The sequence below is a fragment of the Miscanthus floridulus genome, chromosome 14 (assembly GCF_019320115.1).
Source record: "Miscanthus floridulus cultivar M001 chromosome 14, ASM1932011v1, whole genome shotgun sequence".
Taxonomy (NCBI): Eukaryota; Viridiplantae; Streptophyta; class Magnoliopsida; order Poales; family Poaceae; genus Miscanthus; species Miscanthus floridulus.
The window spans coordinates 55,971,800-55,987,594 of NC_089593.1; positions in this window are offsets into that span (position 1 = coordinate 55,971,800).

Consider the following 15,795-nt stretch of genomic DNA (forward strand, 5'->3'; position numbering starts at 1 on the left):
GATCGCCGCTCCCAAGAGTTCATTGACGGCGTGCATTCTTTGTTACGTGCGGCCGAGGCAAACAAACGCGACGGTTTCATGTGCTGCCCATGTGCCATATGTAAGAATACGGTGGAATATCCTTGCTCAAGGACTCTTCATTCACACTTGTTCAAGTCGGGTTTCATGCCAAACTATATTTGTTGGACAAAGCACGGAGAAACCGGTGTTGTAATGGAAGAAGGTGAAGAAGAACAATGGGACGACAATGATATTATTCCCGATGGTGCGTGCTTCAATGATACTGTAATGGGAGAAGCTAAAGAAGAGGTAGCCGCAGAAGATGAGCCAGCTGATGATCTTTCTCAGGTCATTCATGACGCACAAAGAGAATGTGAAAGTGAAAAGGAGAAGATCAAGTTCGAGCGGATGCTAGAAGATCACAAGAAATTGTTGTACCCAACTTGTGATGCAGGGCAGAAAAAGTTGGGAACCACACTAGAATTGCTGCAATGGAAGGCAAAGAATGGTGTATCTGACAAGGGATTTGGAGAGTTACTAAAAATCCAAAAGAAGATGCTTCCGAAGTACAATGAATTGCCTGCCACTACCTATGAAGCAAAACAAGTTGTCTGTCCTATGGGGCTAGAAATAGAGAAGATACATGCATGTCCTAATGACTACATCCTATACCGTGGCAAAGAGTACGAGAAATTGGATGCATGCCCGGTATGCCATGCGTCGCGGTATAAGATCAGGCGAGATGACCCTGGTGATGTTGAGGGCGAACGTCCACGTAAGAAAATCTCTACCAAGGTTATGTGGTATGCTCCTATAATACCACGCTTGAAACGTCTGTTCAGAAACAAAGAACATGCAAAATTGTTATGATGGCACAAAGAAGACTGTAAGGTAGACAATATGTTGAGACACCCTGCTGATGGGTCCCAGTGGAGAGCAATCGACAGAGAATTCCCGGAGTTTGCAAATGACGCAAGAAACTTAAGGTTTGCTTTAAGTACAGATGGTATCAATCCTTTTGGAGAGCAGAACAGTAGTCATAGCACTTGGCCTGTTACTCTAAGTATCTACAACATTCCTCCTTGGTTATGCATGAAGCGGAAGTTCATTATGATGCCTGTGCTCATCCAAGGCCCAAAGCAACCTGGTAATGACATCGATGTGTACCTGAGACCACTTATTGACGAACTTCTCATTTTGTGAAATAAAGAAGGTGTACGTATGTGGGATGAGTACAAACAGGAACACTTTGATCTGCGAGCATTGTTGTTCGTAACAATCAATGATTGGCCTGCTCTAAGTAATCTTTCAGGACAGTCAAACAAGGGATATAATGCATGCATACACTGCTTCGGTGATATTAGAGGTGTATTCTTGAAAAAATGTCGAAAGGTCGTGTACCTTGGCCATCGTCGATTTCTTCCTGCAAATCACCCCGTAAGAAAGAAAAGCAAGCATTTTAAAGGGAAGGCAGACCACCTGACCAAGCCTCGCAACCGAACCGGTGAGGATGTACTCGATATGGTCAATGATGTGAAAGTCGTCTTTGGAAAAGGACATGGAAGCCAACCTGTTCCGAAAGACGCTAACGGTCATGCACCCATGTGGAAGAAGAAGTCCATATTTTGGGACCTACCCTATTGGCAAGTCCTAGAGGTCCATAGCTCGATCGATGTGATGCACCTGACAAAGAATCTTTGTATGAACCTGCTAGGCTTTATGGGTGTGTATGGAAAGCCTAAGGACACATTTGAAGCACGACAGGACCTGCGTTGTTTGAGAGAAAGAGACAACCTGCATCCAGAGAAGACAGATGATGGACGCCATTACTTACGTCCTGCTTGCCATTACTTCGTAGATTTTACGCATGTAAGCAAAGATTTGACGTACTATATATTGGTTTTGTTTTTTGAAGCTAGATGGCCGACCCGAGAAACATGGATGAGGAGGAGTTGATGATGAATTTGATCAACACTGGCACTCAAGTTGCCGGCGATGATGGTGCTAAAAATAACATGCAAGAGTTTGCAGATGACGGGAGTCAGTACTTAGCTCTTGAACAAAATGAGCAACAACATATTGGCCAAGTATATATTTTTTATTATTAGCTATATATATTATCATATGTCTTATGTGTGCTCATGACATTAAAAATAATGTTTATGTTTTGTAGCCCTCTGGATCGACATCAACAACTACAACGAAGAGTAAAAATGTTCGAGGTCCCAAAAAGCCATTGGAGGGCCGCTTCATCATCTCGGAGTTCAATGTGGATACAAGAGAACCGGGGGGGGCCAAATAAAATGAAATTTGTGCACCACTGTGGTTACCTTGTACGGGACCGGCTCCCAATTAGTACCCATGAATGGAAGAAGAAGACCAATGCTCCTCATATCAGTTTTGTCTCCGATCGTGACAAGGCGTTAATTTGGAAAGATGTCTTGGTACATTTCACGCTCCAAACAGATGGTTATGATGATATAATAGATGGTGATGAATTGAAGGAGTGAGTTAGGGATTGGGCAATGAAGAAGATGGCCACCCAGTTTCAGACTTGGAAGAAACACCTATACACGACGTATGTCAAGAAGAACATAGCACCAGATTTTACTATCCCAGGCCCGATCTCAAAGCAGAGGCCCTATTGGGATGAGTTTGTACAGTACAAGACTTCAGAAGAGGGTGTGAGTCGGGTGATAAAGAACCAACGTAATGCCCAACAGAAGACATACCACCATAACTTGGGATCAGGTGGCTACCCGACTGCAATTAAAAAGTGGAACAAAATAGAAGCAGACCTTCTTGCCAAGGGTATCAGACCAGAATCACTCGAGTGGGGAGAACGTGCAAAGAATTGGTTTTTCACTCATGGGAGAACACTGGACCAGGAGACAGGGAAGTGTGTTTATGGTGCAAGACTGCAAGAAGCAGTAGAAAGATTGTTTTATGCTCAGAGAGCTACTGCTAGTGGTGCGTTCAGGCCCAACAAAGAGAAGGATGAGCTGACATACGCCATCGGGACTATTGAACATGGTGGCCGAACTAGAGGCAAAGGAAGTGTCTCGTGGGAGCATGGATTCCCTCAGGACAGACCTTCCTACAGAAGTCGCCAGAGAAAGAAGGAAGAAGAGGCACAGCGGCTCCAGAGGTTGGAGGAAGCGGTGCGTGAAGCACAGGAGTGGGAAAAAACCTTGAAGCGAGAATGCAGGAGGAAATCAGAAGGCAAGTGCAAATAGCAGTGAGTGCAAGCAAGCAGGCATCAGAGCCAGGAATCAACATTAGCCAATCTGTTCAGTTGAAAAGCAGCTGCGCTTCCACGGAGATACCAAATCAAGGGGACACAGGACTGCGCTTCCCTGTGGATGACGTCACTGAACCTTATACAACGTGTGAGCTACACATTCCGAAGGAGAATTCCACAATCAAGGTGGCTATCGGTCTTGTTAATCCTATCGACCGAACCAAGACACCAAGGATTCATGGGAATATAATCCAAGAAGGATATGCTATCATCTCGATAGATAAAGCTGAAAAAGGTTTTAGTGATTTGCCTCTTGACATTCCTAGAGGTGATGGCGAGAAGACTCTAGGAGAAGCGGAGAAGACATTCATTCTATGGCGCAAGCACTACATCATCATTCCAGGGATGTCGGCTCCACCTCCTCCTAAACTACCTCACCATAGGTATGTGCGGATGAAAACACTACATCATTAATTTGTATTGGCTTAAATAATTAACAATCTGCTCATAATAATATGTCATTCCTTTTTTTATAGCAGATCCTCCCCCAACCTAAATCCAATTGTTCAATCGCCAGATCATCATAGTGCTCTGTACGATGACATTATGTTGGAAGGCGAGGCTGCATCCACACCATCTCCAAGGAGGTCTCCAACGCCACAGCCGCCACCTCCAAGGAGGTCTCCAATGCCGCTGCCAACACCTCCAAGGAGGTCTCCAACGCCTGCCCCGCCCCCGCCTACCAAGAAGCCTAGCAAGAGGCCAGCCCCTCAAATGAAGAACCAGTCCCCGCCTGCAAAGAAAGCCACCGTGAAACCAAGGGCTATTCCCAAAATAATATCTGAAGAGAAGGAAGAAGGAACTGATGCATATAAAAAAGACATGTCTAGATTCTATGACAAACTTAAAATGAATCCAGAAGCAAGGAGAAACCCGGAGAAACCGTACTTCTTCGTAGCTCTAGATATTCTAAGAAAAAGGTGACTTCTTACCAGCAACAACAGCGGGAATCTCGTAAGCCGTCCAAATCAACATTATCGGACTATGACCGCACTCTCACCAAGTCAATTGAGGCGGCACAGAAAAAGAAGCGGGCAGGGAAAGGAGTTGCCCAACTCGGACAACAAGCGCACCAATCAATCCCCCCGCTAGTTGTTGGTAATGAATATGGTTCGAATTTAGGATTAATGCATCAGGCAAACATACCTCCGGATGTCGATTTGGATCACCTTGGTGAATTTCTTGATGAGACTGGTCTCGACCTTTACCAGATGTTTGGTGATGGAAACATTGAGAGTGCGGCGGAGGTTGATATTTGGAAGAAAAAATTTGTACTAGGCCAGAGTCTATACAACCCTCAAGCCTTATCTGATCTGGGGACGCAAATGTACCTGCTAAACAAGTGGTACATGCAGGCGTCTACCAGTGGAGACTTCTGTGTTGGTGTCAGAATTAGAGACGAACATTGGTTCCGTGGCGATGATGTTATGTATGTTGACTTTGCAGAATTTCATCAACTATACCACTTGACCTCTGTGGACAAAGTTATCATTAGCTGCTATTGCCTGTAAGTAATAATTCTTTCGATCTATTATTAAACTCATCATATGTGTGTATATGCATATAAATTATCCTAACAAGTACTATATATATGCAGATTTACAATGACAGAGCTCAGAAAGGAAGACTGCAATGAAATTGGTTTTGTTGATCCCCATATAGTATTCAAAGACCCAATTACTCCAAAGACTAATTGGAAGTCTGAGTCAGAGAGTAACCTCATGAACTTCTTACTGAACCAACGCCACAAGAAGGATATACTCTTTCCCTATAACTTCAAGTGAGTGTTAATCATGTCGATCATCCTTAATGGCTCATATGTTGATTCTAGTTAATTAATGAGTGTTATGCGTTATATCCTATAAACACATGCAGCAATCACTGGATATTGATGGACATCGATCTGGTGAAAAGTCACTTGATAATCTATGACTCGATGAGAAAACCACAACAAGACTACCAAGATATGATAGATATTATCCAGAGATAATTTCGGGATCTCTAGCAACTATATATACACACAAACATGATGATTAACTATATCTGATGACGTGGCAAATTTTTTATTGGGCAGTGTTTGGAAAACCTTTATTGAGAAGCAACACATGGAAAAATGCAAAGCGCCACTGAATGTAATCCCTTTGAAAGTAAGTCCCCTGAATCGCATCATCTTTATTAATTAAACATATAGCTTTCACCGGATCACCAGATTGGATGACAAATCTTTTTCTCGTAAAGTGGTGTCTGAGGCAGGAACAGGGAAACAACTACTGTGGTTACTATGTTTGCAAGTTTATCAAGGTGCTCTCCCAAAGAACTCCTACAGAGAGACTCAAAGTACGTTAAAAATACACTATATATTCATTTAATTATTATTATTGATTGTGTTACTATGTCTTTATATATATATATATGTACATATATTAATTTATTTTCCTTTAATTCAAACCTGTAGACTCGATGGTTGGAGGAAAAGGTCATACGGCAAGACCAAATCAAAGCAATTCAAGAATCTATAGCCGGATTTTTTAATGAGCAGGTCATCGATTCCAAGGGCGAGTTCTACTTCGATCCAACACTGCCATTGAAGCCAAGCTAGAGGATGAGAGGAAACTTGTTATGTCACAACAACTGTAATGCAATCTTTTGTAATATATGCACATGAAATAATATAATGTAAAATACACATATGCATGCATGCATGTAAATATATATATGATGCATGCTTGCATATATATATATATATATATATATATATATATATATATATATATATTTCTATGTTTGAATTGTGTGATTTAATACGTTCATTGTGCTTGAACCGAAACATACTATATGCGCGTATAAATATATAATTAGCAGCGTACAATACGACTTCGAAAACCTATTTTGAAAAGAAAACAAAAAAATGAAAAGAAAAGAAAAAAGAAAAAAAAACCTTTAGTCCCGGTTCGTATTACCAACCGGGACTAAAGGTGCCGGCCATCGTGGCATGTCAGGAGGCACCTTTAGTCTCGGTTGGTGTTACCCACCGGGACTAAAGGTCCTCCTTTAGTCCCGGTTCCTGACCCGGGACTAAAGGACCCCCCCTTTAGTCCCGGATGCTTGCTCCCGGGTGGGGAACCAGGACTAGAGGGGGTTCCCCACCGGGAGTAAAGCTCGGTTCTCTACCAGTGTTCAGTACAATTTTGCCTTATAAAGGCACATGAAAGTACTAGGACTTGCATACATATATGACCTGCTAGCTAGCTAGGACTCTTTTAATCCAATAAATAAATTTGTCTTTAAAAAAAAGTCTATATGCAACATGATTTCTTGGACCATGGATATAATAATACATATGCTCCACATATAATTTTCAATATATATACCATTTAATAAATCTCAAATTAGGATGGCTCCTTGGATCTTGTTTCTTCTATATTAAGTATATAGAGCTTATTTTTGACCAAGAAGATTTTCTCTGATAAACACAAACTAGTTTAACTTGATACATAATCCCTGCCACCAAATTGTGCATCAGTGCATGCATGCCTAGCTACCTATGTGCTCATAGAAGATTGACAAGTGAGTTTTATGTTGCACTTCCCTTTGTCTTCACCAAACGTGAAACCCACTAATACAAAATTTAACATTAGAGGCGGCTGGGATGTCTCTATAGAGGTGAGTGTCCTAGCCTCCTCTGCTTTTCCGGCTTTACAAATCAGCTATTTGTATAGGTGGTGTCCATCCACCTCTAGAAATGGGATTTTTAGAGGCAGGTGGCAACAACAGCCGCCTCTACAAAGTGATTTGCAGAGGCGGTTGTAAACCACAACCCTTCTATTAAACCATTTGCAAAGGCCTCTAGTAATATGAATGTTGACAAAAAAATAATCCCAAACCCTAGTTCTAGAACTAGATCTAGATGCAAACCAATCCCTCCCTAAAAACTATTAAATAGACCACTAAAAATGAAGACATGACCTCTAAATTATGATAGAATCTTGTTCTCCTACTAAATTTATTCTATCACCTTTAAAGATTTGATATAAATGCATCCATAAATGCCTCAACAACCATGGAAGAGAGAAAATGAAAATTCTAATTACACACTAATCTACCACTAAAACTCCAAGAAGAGGCTGTGATTAGCATGTACTTACCTTCTAAAGCCTCCTCCACCAAAGAAATCAAAATCAAAACCTTTCCCCTTAGATTTGCAATTTTTAGGAGGTAGCCGAAGCCCCCAACCTTCCTGCTTGAGTTACATTAAAAATTGCATGGAGGAAGAAGGGGGCTGCTACTTATACACCGAAGAGTCGCCTCTACAAATGTATATGTAGAGGCGGTTGTTATTACCAGCTATCTCTAAAACTACTTCTATTTTAGACACTGCTAGTAATAACAACTGCCATTTGCAAAGACGACCAGTAATAACAGCTACCTCTACAGATATATTTGTAGAGACGGCTCAATCATGCGCCGTTATAAATGTATCTTCAGAGGCGGCTTGTTTAAAAAAAAAGACACTGTTACTATGGATCAGTTATGTAGTAGTGACTACGCCTGACCATATATGCTGCAACAAGATCCATTCTGAACAAGGAGTTTGAGAAATGTAGACATAATAAACCAGACACATGCATATCCTTATCTACACTACATACATTATAGCACACATCAAACTGCTAGCAGGATTGTAGGAAGTGGGGTGTCTCTCTCTCTCTCTCTCTCTCTCTCTCTCTCTCTCTCTATATATATATATATATATATATATATATATATATATATATATATATATATATATATATATATATTCATTGCCCCCGTTCGGTTTACCTTATAATCCGCACTATTTAGCTTATTTTTTCAACCAAAATAGTATTTTTCTCTCACAACAATTCAGTCAAAACAGTGTTTTTTAGCCAATTCAGCCAAGTTTGAGCAAGCCGGAGCCATTCTTTCTTTGCCTAGAAAAAGAATGGATCGGAAGATGGTTCCAAGCGAAACGACACATGCGTGGGGGAAGCCACTGATGGTGTAGGGAGAATCTTTCTGTTGAATGCCCTGGCTGTGGCTGCTAGCTTCTTGTTCAACTCTTCACCTCAGATCAGATCAGTGATTCAGGGCCCCCGGCCGGCCCAGACAGTGCAGCACGCCTTGCCTGGTCGAGGAGGCGCATCGCCTCATCCATGTTTCCTGCTGTAATGGATTGCAATGCAAGCACCATCATTGGTCACTCCACTCCCATCCAATGTGCACACTGGCTGCACACAGTCATGCATCATCAGCACGATACTGCCAAACTGTGGGTTTCAGCGTGATAGATTTGGTATCCTCGTAGTGATAACAGGGTTTAAAGCAGCTTCGGCTTCACCTGTAGTAGTGCTATTCATATGAGATCATTTTCTCTCTCCGCCTCAAGCCCTCAAATGAACTAGAAGCCGATAAAGCTAATCTTTTCGACTTCCGTGGCTTCGGAAAGACAACAGAGTTCACTGTCAATTCATCAGCGACATCACACTTTTTCAGAAGACACATGCACTTTACTTCATTTAAATAAAAATTCTTTAAAAATAAAAAATCCACTGTGCTTGAGAAATTGTAAAATTTAGATTAGAGAAAATGACATACGTATATAGACTGGCAAAACGCCAAGCGGTTCATTCCAAACAACTAATTACTTGGGTCCCAAGGAGACTGAAATTTCTCGGGATAAACGCTTTGACGTCATCATGTGAAAGCTACCCGGCCAGAGGTAGTGAAATGAACTGCTCATGCTGCAATGCCGCAAAGAAAGATTGGCCGGCAGAGAAGAAGAATTGTGCAAGCATGTGTCTCGTAGAAAGTTTGGTCAAAAAAGACGAGCTGGATCAGTTTGCTACAAAAGAGAGAGAGAGAGAGAGGCTCCGAAAGCTAGGGTTCCACTTCCAGAAGCAATATCACTAGCCTACGTACTCTCCTTTTATTTTCTCGGTGCCCCCAATTACATGGTGCAGTGATCAAAAGAAGCGCTGGGATGGGAGACCACGCACTGTAGCTGTCATGGTTCATGACTCATCTCTTATCTGCGCTTTTTTGGTTCAGGTACAACCATTTTGTGCTGCCCTGCTTTTGCGCTGCTGAGTGCTGACCCAATAATTAACGTTATCAGGGATTCAGGGTTATGTTTGGGGGGTTCTGAACATGGAATCTTCCCTCAACGTTTTGGTTTCAGTGTGAACTTCGAAAAATTCGCGGGTTTCAACCTGGAAGGGCATACACAACCGCTTAAGGCTTGACACACTTACAAAGGCCCAACAAGGTACAAAATGTGACATGCGACTTACTCCGTCCTAGAATATAAGAAATCAAAGCGATTTTAAGAGAAAATAAAGAGTATGACAAAATACCGCATTACCCCGGCCCTCACTAGTTTGGAGGGAGGGAGTAGCTCACCTATTGCTTTCCTAGTTTAAAGGAAATCTTGCAATTTGCATGCATGGTGTAAGTAGAACGAGAGAGGTGATCGGTTAGTAAAGAAAGAGAAGAGAGAGGAAAGGTAGAAGACTTAGAATACCTTATATTTTAGTACAAATTTTGAACCTTTATTTAATTCTTTATATTTTAGGACAGAGGGAGTAGATTATTGTTTTTATTACACAAAAGCGGTTTTTAGAAGTATGCCAACCATCGATTTTTAGAGGCCGTCGGTAACCATGGCATGCCTCTATAAAATATATATTTTTAAAAATAATTGTAAAATAGCAAAAATCATTTATTTAACGGTAATGCTAAGTGTCTTACGTCTGACACAAGCAAATCGCCGGACATTATCGCAGGCCCACCACCTCGTTGCTTGCGCTTTTACCTTGCCGCTCGCTTTGCCAGCGAGTTTATTAAAAAAATCATCCATCATCATCCCTTTCGCTTCCTTCTCTCCTGTCACAGCGCCTTGCGGCTGCCCCGTCCTAGATGTGGACGCACACTTCCCTCGCTGCTGCTGCATGCCCCATCCGCTGCAGCTCGCTCTTGCCCCATCGCACGCGCCTCTTGCCGCCACCCGTCGCGCGCACCATCCGCTCCCTCCCGTTGCGCGCGCTAGTGCTAGAGGCTAGTGGTACTCGCGTGCCGCCACTCTCCGCCGGCTCCCACCCTGACGACCAGAATTGACCGACACAGGTGTGTTTCAGACGTTTCAGAGGTATGTTGCAGTTGTTTCATATGGATGTTGCAAAAGTAGATTGGGGGATGTTGCAGAAGTTGCATATGTTGTAAGAATTTGTTCTAAATGTTTCGTCTGTTCATAACGTATGTTGCAAGCATTTTGATCTGGATGTTGTATATGTTTCACAAATATGTTGCAACCGTATGTGCCAAATGTTTCATTTGTTTCAGTCTTTTGTTGCAGCAAGTGTTTTCATGTTATAAGTTGCAAGTGTTATATCTAGATGTTGTATATGTTTTCACAGATATGTAGCAAGTGTATTTTCTAAATGTTTCATCTATTTTAGACGTATGTTACATTCAAGTGTTTTATGTTGCACGTGCTTCATGTTGTTCGGAGAGTCAAGGGTGCGGGAGAGTAATGGTGGCATGGCAAGGGCGCCAAGAAATGGGGTGTGGCGAGCCGGTGGCCGGCGGACGTGGCGTGCAGCGTGCTGGGGGCTAGCAGTCGGGGGCACGACGGCGCGGCGTGCGCCTATGGGACAGGGGCGAACGGATGAGGGCAGGACGTGGTGGATTGTGAGCGAGTCATACGGACACGACGACGGCGCGATGCTCATGCGGGCAGGACGAATTAGCGGACGGAGGGCAAGGCGTGCAGGCGAGCACAAAAAATGGTCATGTGACGGAATCCTATGCTGTCAGACGTCCGGGCACCAGCACATTCCTTTATCTTGGAAGTCTGAGAAGCCCACTAGGAAAACCCACGGCTTCAAGTCGGAAGTTATATTTTCCGAGAAGGCCACTAGGAAAACCCGCGGCTTCAAGTCGGAAGCTATATTTTTTTTTTGCGAAGCTCTTGTGAACTCTAAGAACTCAACTAGCACGAGGCTACCTTACCACCTCACGACACGGTAAGACCAGTGTAGGATCATGTAACCTTGCCGAATCTTGCATAGAGTGTATCGACTTCTAAACGATGTCAAGTTAAACAACAAATTTTTAGATCTAGTCGAGCACTACAACTTTGTTTGATGGTCTATTTGTCTGAGGTAGTTTCAAAATCATTTTTTTTTAATTTCAAAATTGGAGAACTTAAGTCAAACTTTTAACACCATAAACGATTTTAAATGAAAAAAGTTTGAACCACAAAGTTTTAGGTCTAGTCGAGCACTACAATTTTTATTTAGGGTGTCTCTCCATCTGAGGTTGTTTGAAAAAAAAATCAAAAAATAAATTTCAAAATTTTGTGAACTGAAGTTAAACTTTTGAGACCCCAAATGATTTCTAGAAAGAAGTTTAAACCGCAAAGTTTTACATCTAGCCAAGCACTACAACATTGATTTAGGGTGTCTCTCTCCATTCGAGGTCATTTGAAAATTTTAAACTTTAAAAATTTGAAAACTTAAATAAAGTTTTGAGACACTAAACATTTTCAAATGAAATACTACAAAGTTGTATGCATCTTCGAGCTCTACACCTATCTACTATTTTAATATAAAGTTTGTCAATTAGTTAACTTGATTTGGAAAAGTTGTGATTTTTTTATGCACCTATTTTCGAAGGCTAGCCATATTTTCCTTTAGAAACCGGTTTCTAGATACGGTTTTGGGTATCCCAACCGCCTCTATAGATGCCTCTATTTTTAGGACCAAATGCCTTTAGAAATCCTATTTCTAGAGATATCTCATGTTCCCAATCGTCTATAAAAATAAGGAGTATTCTAGGGAGATGGAAACCCCAACACCTTTTGGAAAACAATTTTTGGAGGCATAGGCCCCCGGAACCAGTTTTAGAAATGGTGATTGATAGAACCATCTCTAAAACATGTGCCGTCCCTAAATTTTTTTTCATGTAACACTCAATGTTCTTTTATAAGATCCACTCATGTATCAATATTTAAATTTTATAATATTTGATCAGTAATTTGGCTAGCAATTTTAACTATTATAATACAAACTTGATATAGTTAGATTTATAATTAAATATATTTTCTAATTATTATAAATTTATAAATATCAATAATAGAATATGAAATAAATAAATAGTCAAACTATAAATTTAAAAACCATATCATGCCAAGCCGCACCTTATTACGTGTGCTTGCATGTGCGTTCAATGGATTGGACGCATGCCTCCGCCCTCCATTACAGGAGAAGGTTTTTAGTGCTTGTGTTAGTGTGAGTGGTTACGTGCATCCTACTTGTGTGCTATCCGTAGTCCGTTCTCCGAGGCCTTGCTCCTTGGTTCAAGCCTTCACTTCGCCTTGTCTAGATCACCTCTAAATTTTAAGTTTTTTCACTCTCTCTCCATCACATCAATTTTTAGCCGCTTGCATAAAGTATTAAATGTAGATAAAAAAATAACTAATTGCACAGTTTAGTTGGAAATCACGAGATGAATCTTTTGAACTTAGTTGGTCCACGATTGGACAATATTTATCAAATAAGACGAAAATGCTACTATTCATCAGGTTAATATTTTTTGCAATCTAAACATGGCCTTCATCACAAGCCTTCTCCCTCCTAGGCCCAAGAGTCAAGATAGCCCTCTCTCAGGAAGCACTCTCATTATGCTTGAATTACAAGTCAAGATACATGTTGCACACATAAACTCATCATGCCTCGGTTAGTTCTAAGTACTAAACCAAAGTTCCGATCATCTCCGGACAAATCACTCATCACTCGCAACATGGTCCCATATCAACCATCGTTACTTTTTTGTGTCTGCTTATTACAAATACATTAGCATTGGCTACAGATCTAGATTAGAGCAAGGCTAATATATATCCAGCTGCTGATTGTAAGATTTCTTTACAGCCTTCTCTCAGCCCACTCATATAGTAGTTAGCTCTTCACTATTAATATATGGTTCACTTGTCTCTCTCACAGAGTTTTTGGTTATTGTACTTGAGCCGGCTGTAAGCTTACAGCCCGCTTCTCCTCTCTCTCCTCCACATAAGCATTTAGCCAGCTTATAGTCTGCTATTATACTTCTCTTAGATATCAGACAGATATTGACACGTAGAAAAGAGGTCCAGTAGAGCCCATTTCCATGCTGGCATGCTGCGTATGGCACAAATGGTCCCAAAGCGTTAGCTAAAAGACTGCACAGACGTGTATGGTTGTAGTTGCAGCAACTGATGACGTCTCAGTCTAAACTGATGTAATCAGGTTGCAATGGATCTGATCCGAGTGCTCAAAAGGACCACCTTTTTTTTTTCTGGTCCGCCAAAAGCAAATCAAGATAGCCTGAAAACCTTTTCCTCGGCCTAAAAATGACACTTGAACATGTTCCCTTCTGCATAATTGGTGTAAATATCATGCGCTTCATCACCACTTCTATGATGCCGACTCAACATGACCCAACACGGCACCATTACAGGAAAGCCCAACGCGTGTATCCATGGTAACTATGGCACAAGCAACAAAAGGGTAATCTGAGTTCACATAGACACATGAAATTCAAAAGTCACCAGAGTCCTCATCAGATATATTCATGCATAATACATGAAAGACAGAAGGCATCTCGACATCTTCTGCCCAAGATCAGACGGTGGCCCAAGATGAAAGGCATGCCGTAGCCGTACCTGTTCAAGTGAAAGTCAGAGGATCTGATTCCATTGATGTTGACATTCACAAGTTAATGGGAGTCCTTAGTGCATAATGGCAGCACTTGCTGTGCACCTGACATAGACATCTGACCAAACAATTGGAAGCCTTTGGCAAGTGCCCTAAGCAACCCCTCCCTTTTTGTTCGCAACAGTGACAACAATTCAGTCCAATACCATCTACTGAATGCACACTTGTCCTAACTGATCACAAGTACTGTGCAGCATCTCAGCAACCATATGTGCAACAGATGCTTCATCTGGTCCTATCATGCACATTACAGAAACATATCTCACTAGTTAAAGTAGTAAGTGGCCCTGGAGCCTTTATGTGATACATGTCATTTGAACAGTGCACTATTCAACCACTACCACGATCAGATGAGGTGTGCACTTCAATGGTAGGGGTATGAAAACAAAGACTTAACAATTTGTAGAAAAAGAACATAGAAGGTTCCAATTTATTTTATAACATACCTGAAAACTAAGAAAGTTTGGAACTCTTTAGGCGCCAGTTCAGGATTTTAATATGGTTATTAAATTATGAAATGGAATTTGCCCCCCCCCCCCCCCCCCCCCCCCCAAAAAAAATGTACTATCTAGTAACCAAATGCACAGAACAAGCTGAGGGAGAAAAATTGTGTCACAATAATGTCGTTTCCTGCGTGTGGTGTCCCAATCAATCTGTTTCAAAAGGCAACCAGAAAATAGAACTAGGATGTTTCCTCACTATATATAGCAGGGAAAAAAAAGGGCGTACCCAGTGCAGAGAGCTCCCGTTCTGTGCGGGGTCTAAGGAAGGGTGTCAGTGGCAAGCCTTACCCTCGCCTGTGCAATGCGAGGAGACCGCAACTTGAACCTTGGACCTTCCGGTCACATGCGGTAAGACTCTACCGCTTACACTAGGCCCGCCCTTCTATATATAGCAGGGACACAAAAACAAATATAGATTCTGGCAACCTTTTAGATTCAGAGCCAAGAAAATCACTAGTATCTGAGATCACATAACATAGGATGATTATTGATCGCAATAATGATCAAACATGAACCAACTAGCAAGAGACATGATAATGGCAGCACTTAACAATAGTGGTGCATCTAGTGCTTCTTAGTACTCGAGGAAAATGCTACTGCTACTTAAGGAAAATGCCATCACACACTTAGCATCAGTGCATGACCATGCACCACCCCACGCCAAGCACGCGAGTGACACTGAAAGTGTTAGGCAAGTGGCATATTGACATCACTATCAGCCAAGGGAATATCAGATGGCATTACATTAACTCAAATATGAGTATCTATCAATCACTCTGCATAAAAAAATAAGGCCGTGCAATAACTTTCGTATCAGCATTTATGCTCCCAGAAGCTCATCATCACTTTTAACAGTTGTTACCTATTTTTTAGATGCAAAGAGTTCAGTAGATGCTTATCACAAAGTGCCCTAGTTGGCTTTGAAGCTCAGACAGTTCCTGAAGTGCAACGGATTTATAGATAAATTTATGCTTATGTGGAATGTTTAATTTTAAATCATTTCCCTAGATCATATCTAAGGCAAAACTCAATCAGTTTCTGAAGCTTACAGAACTAGATAGCTTCCATGAGGATTAGAAGCACACCTAAATTTTCTTCTACACATGAGTTTCTTTGAGATCACAAAAAGCTTCCATGCTGATTTAAAATGCTGCATAAAAGTAAGTGCACAATAACGACCTATCAGAGGATGTTGAGTCAAGTGTTACATCACAAAACCTGA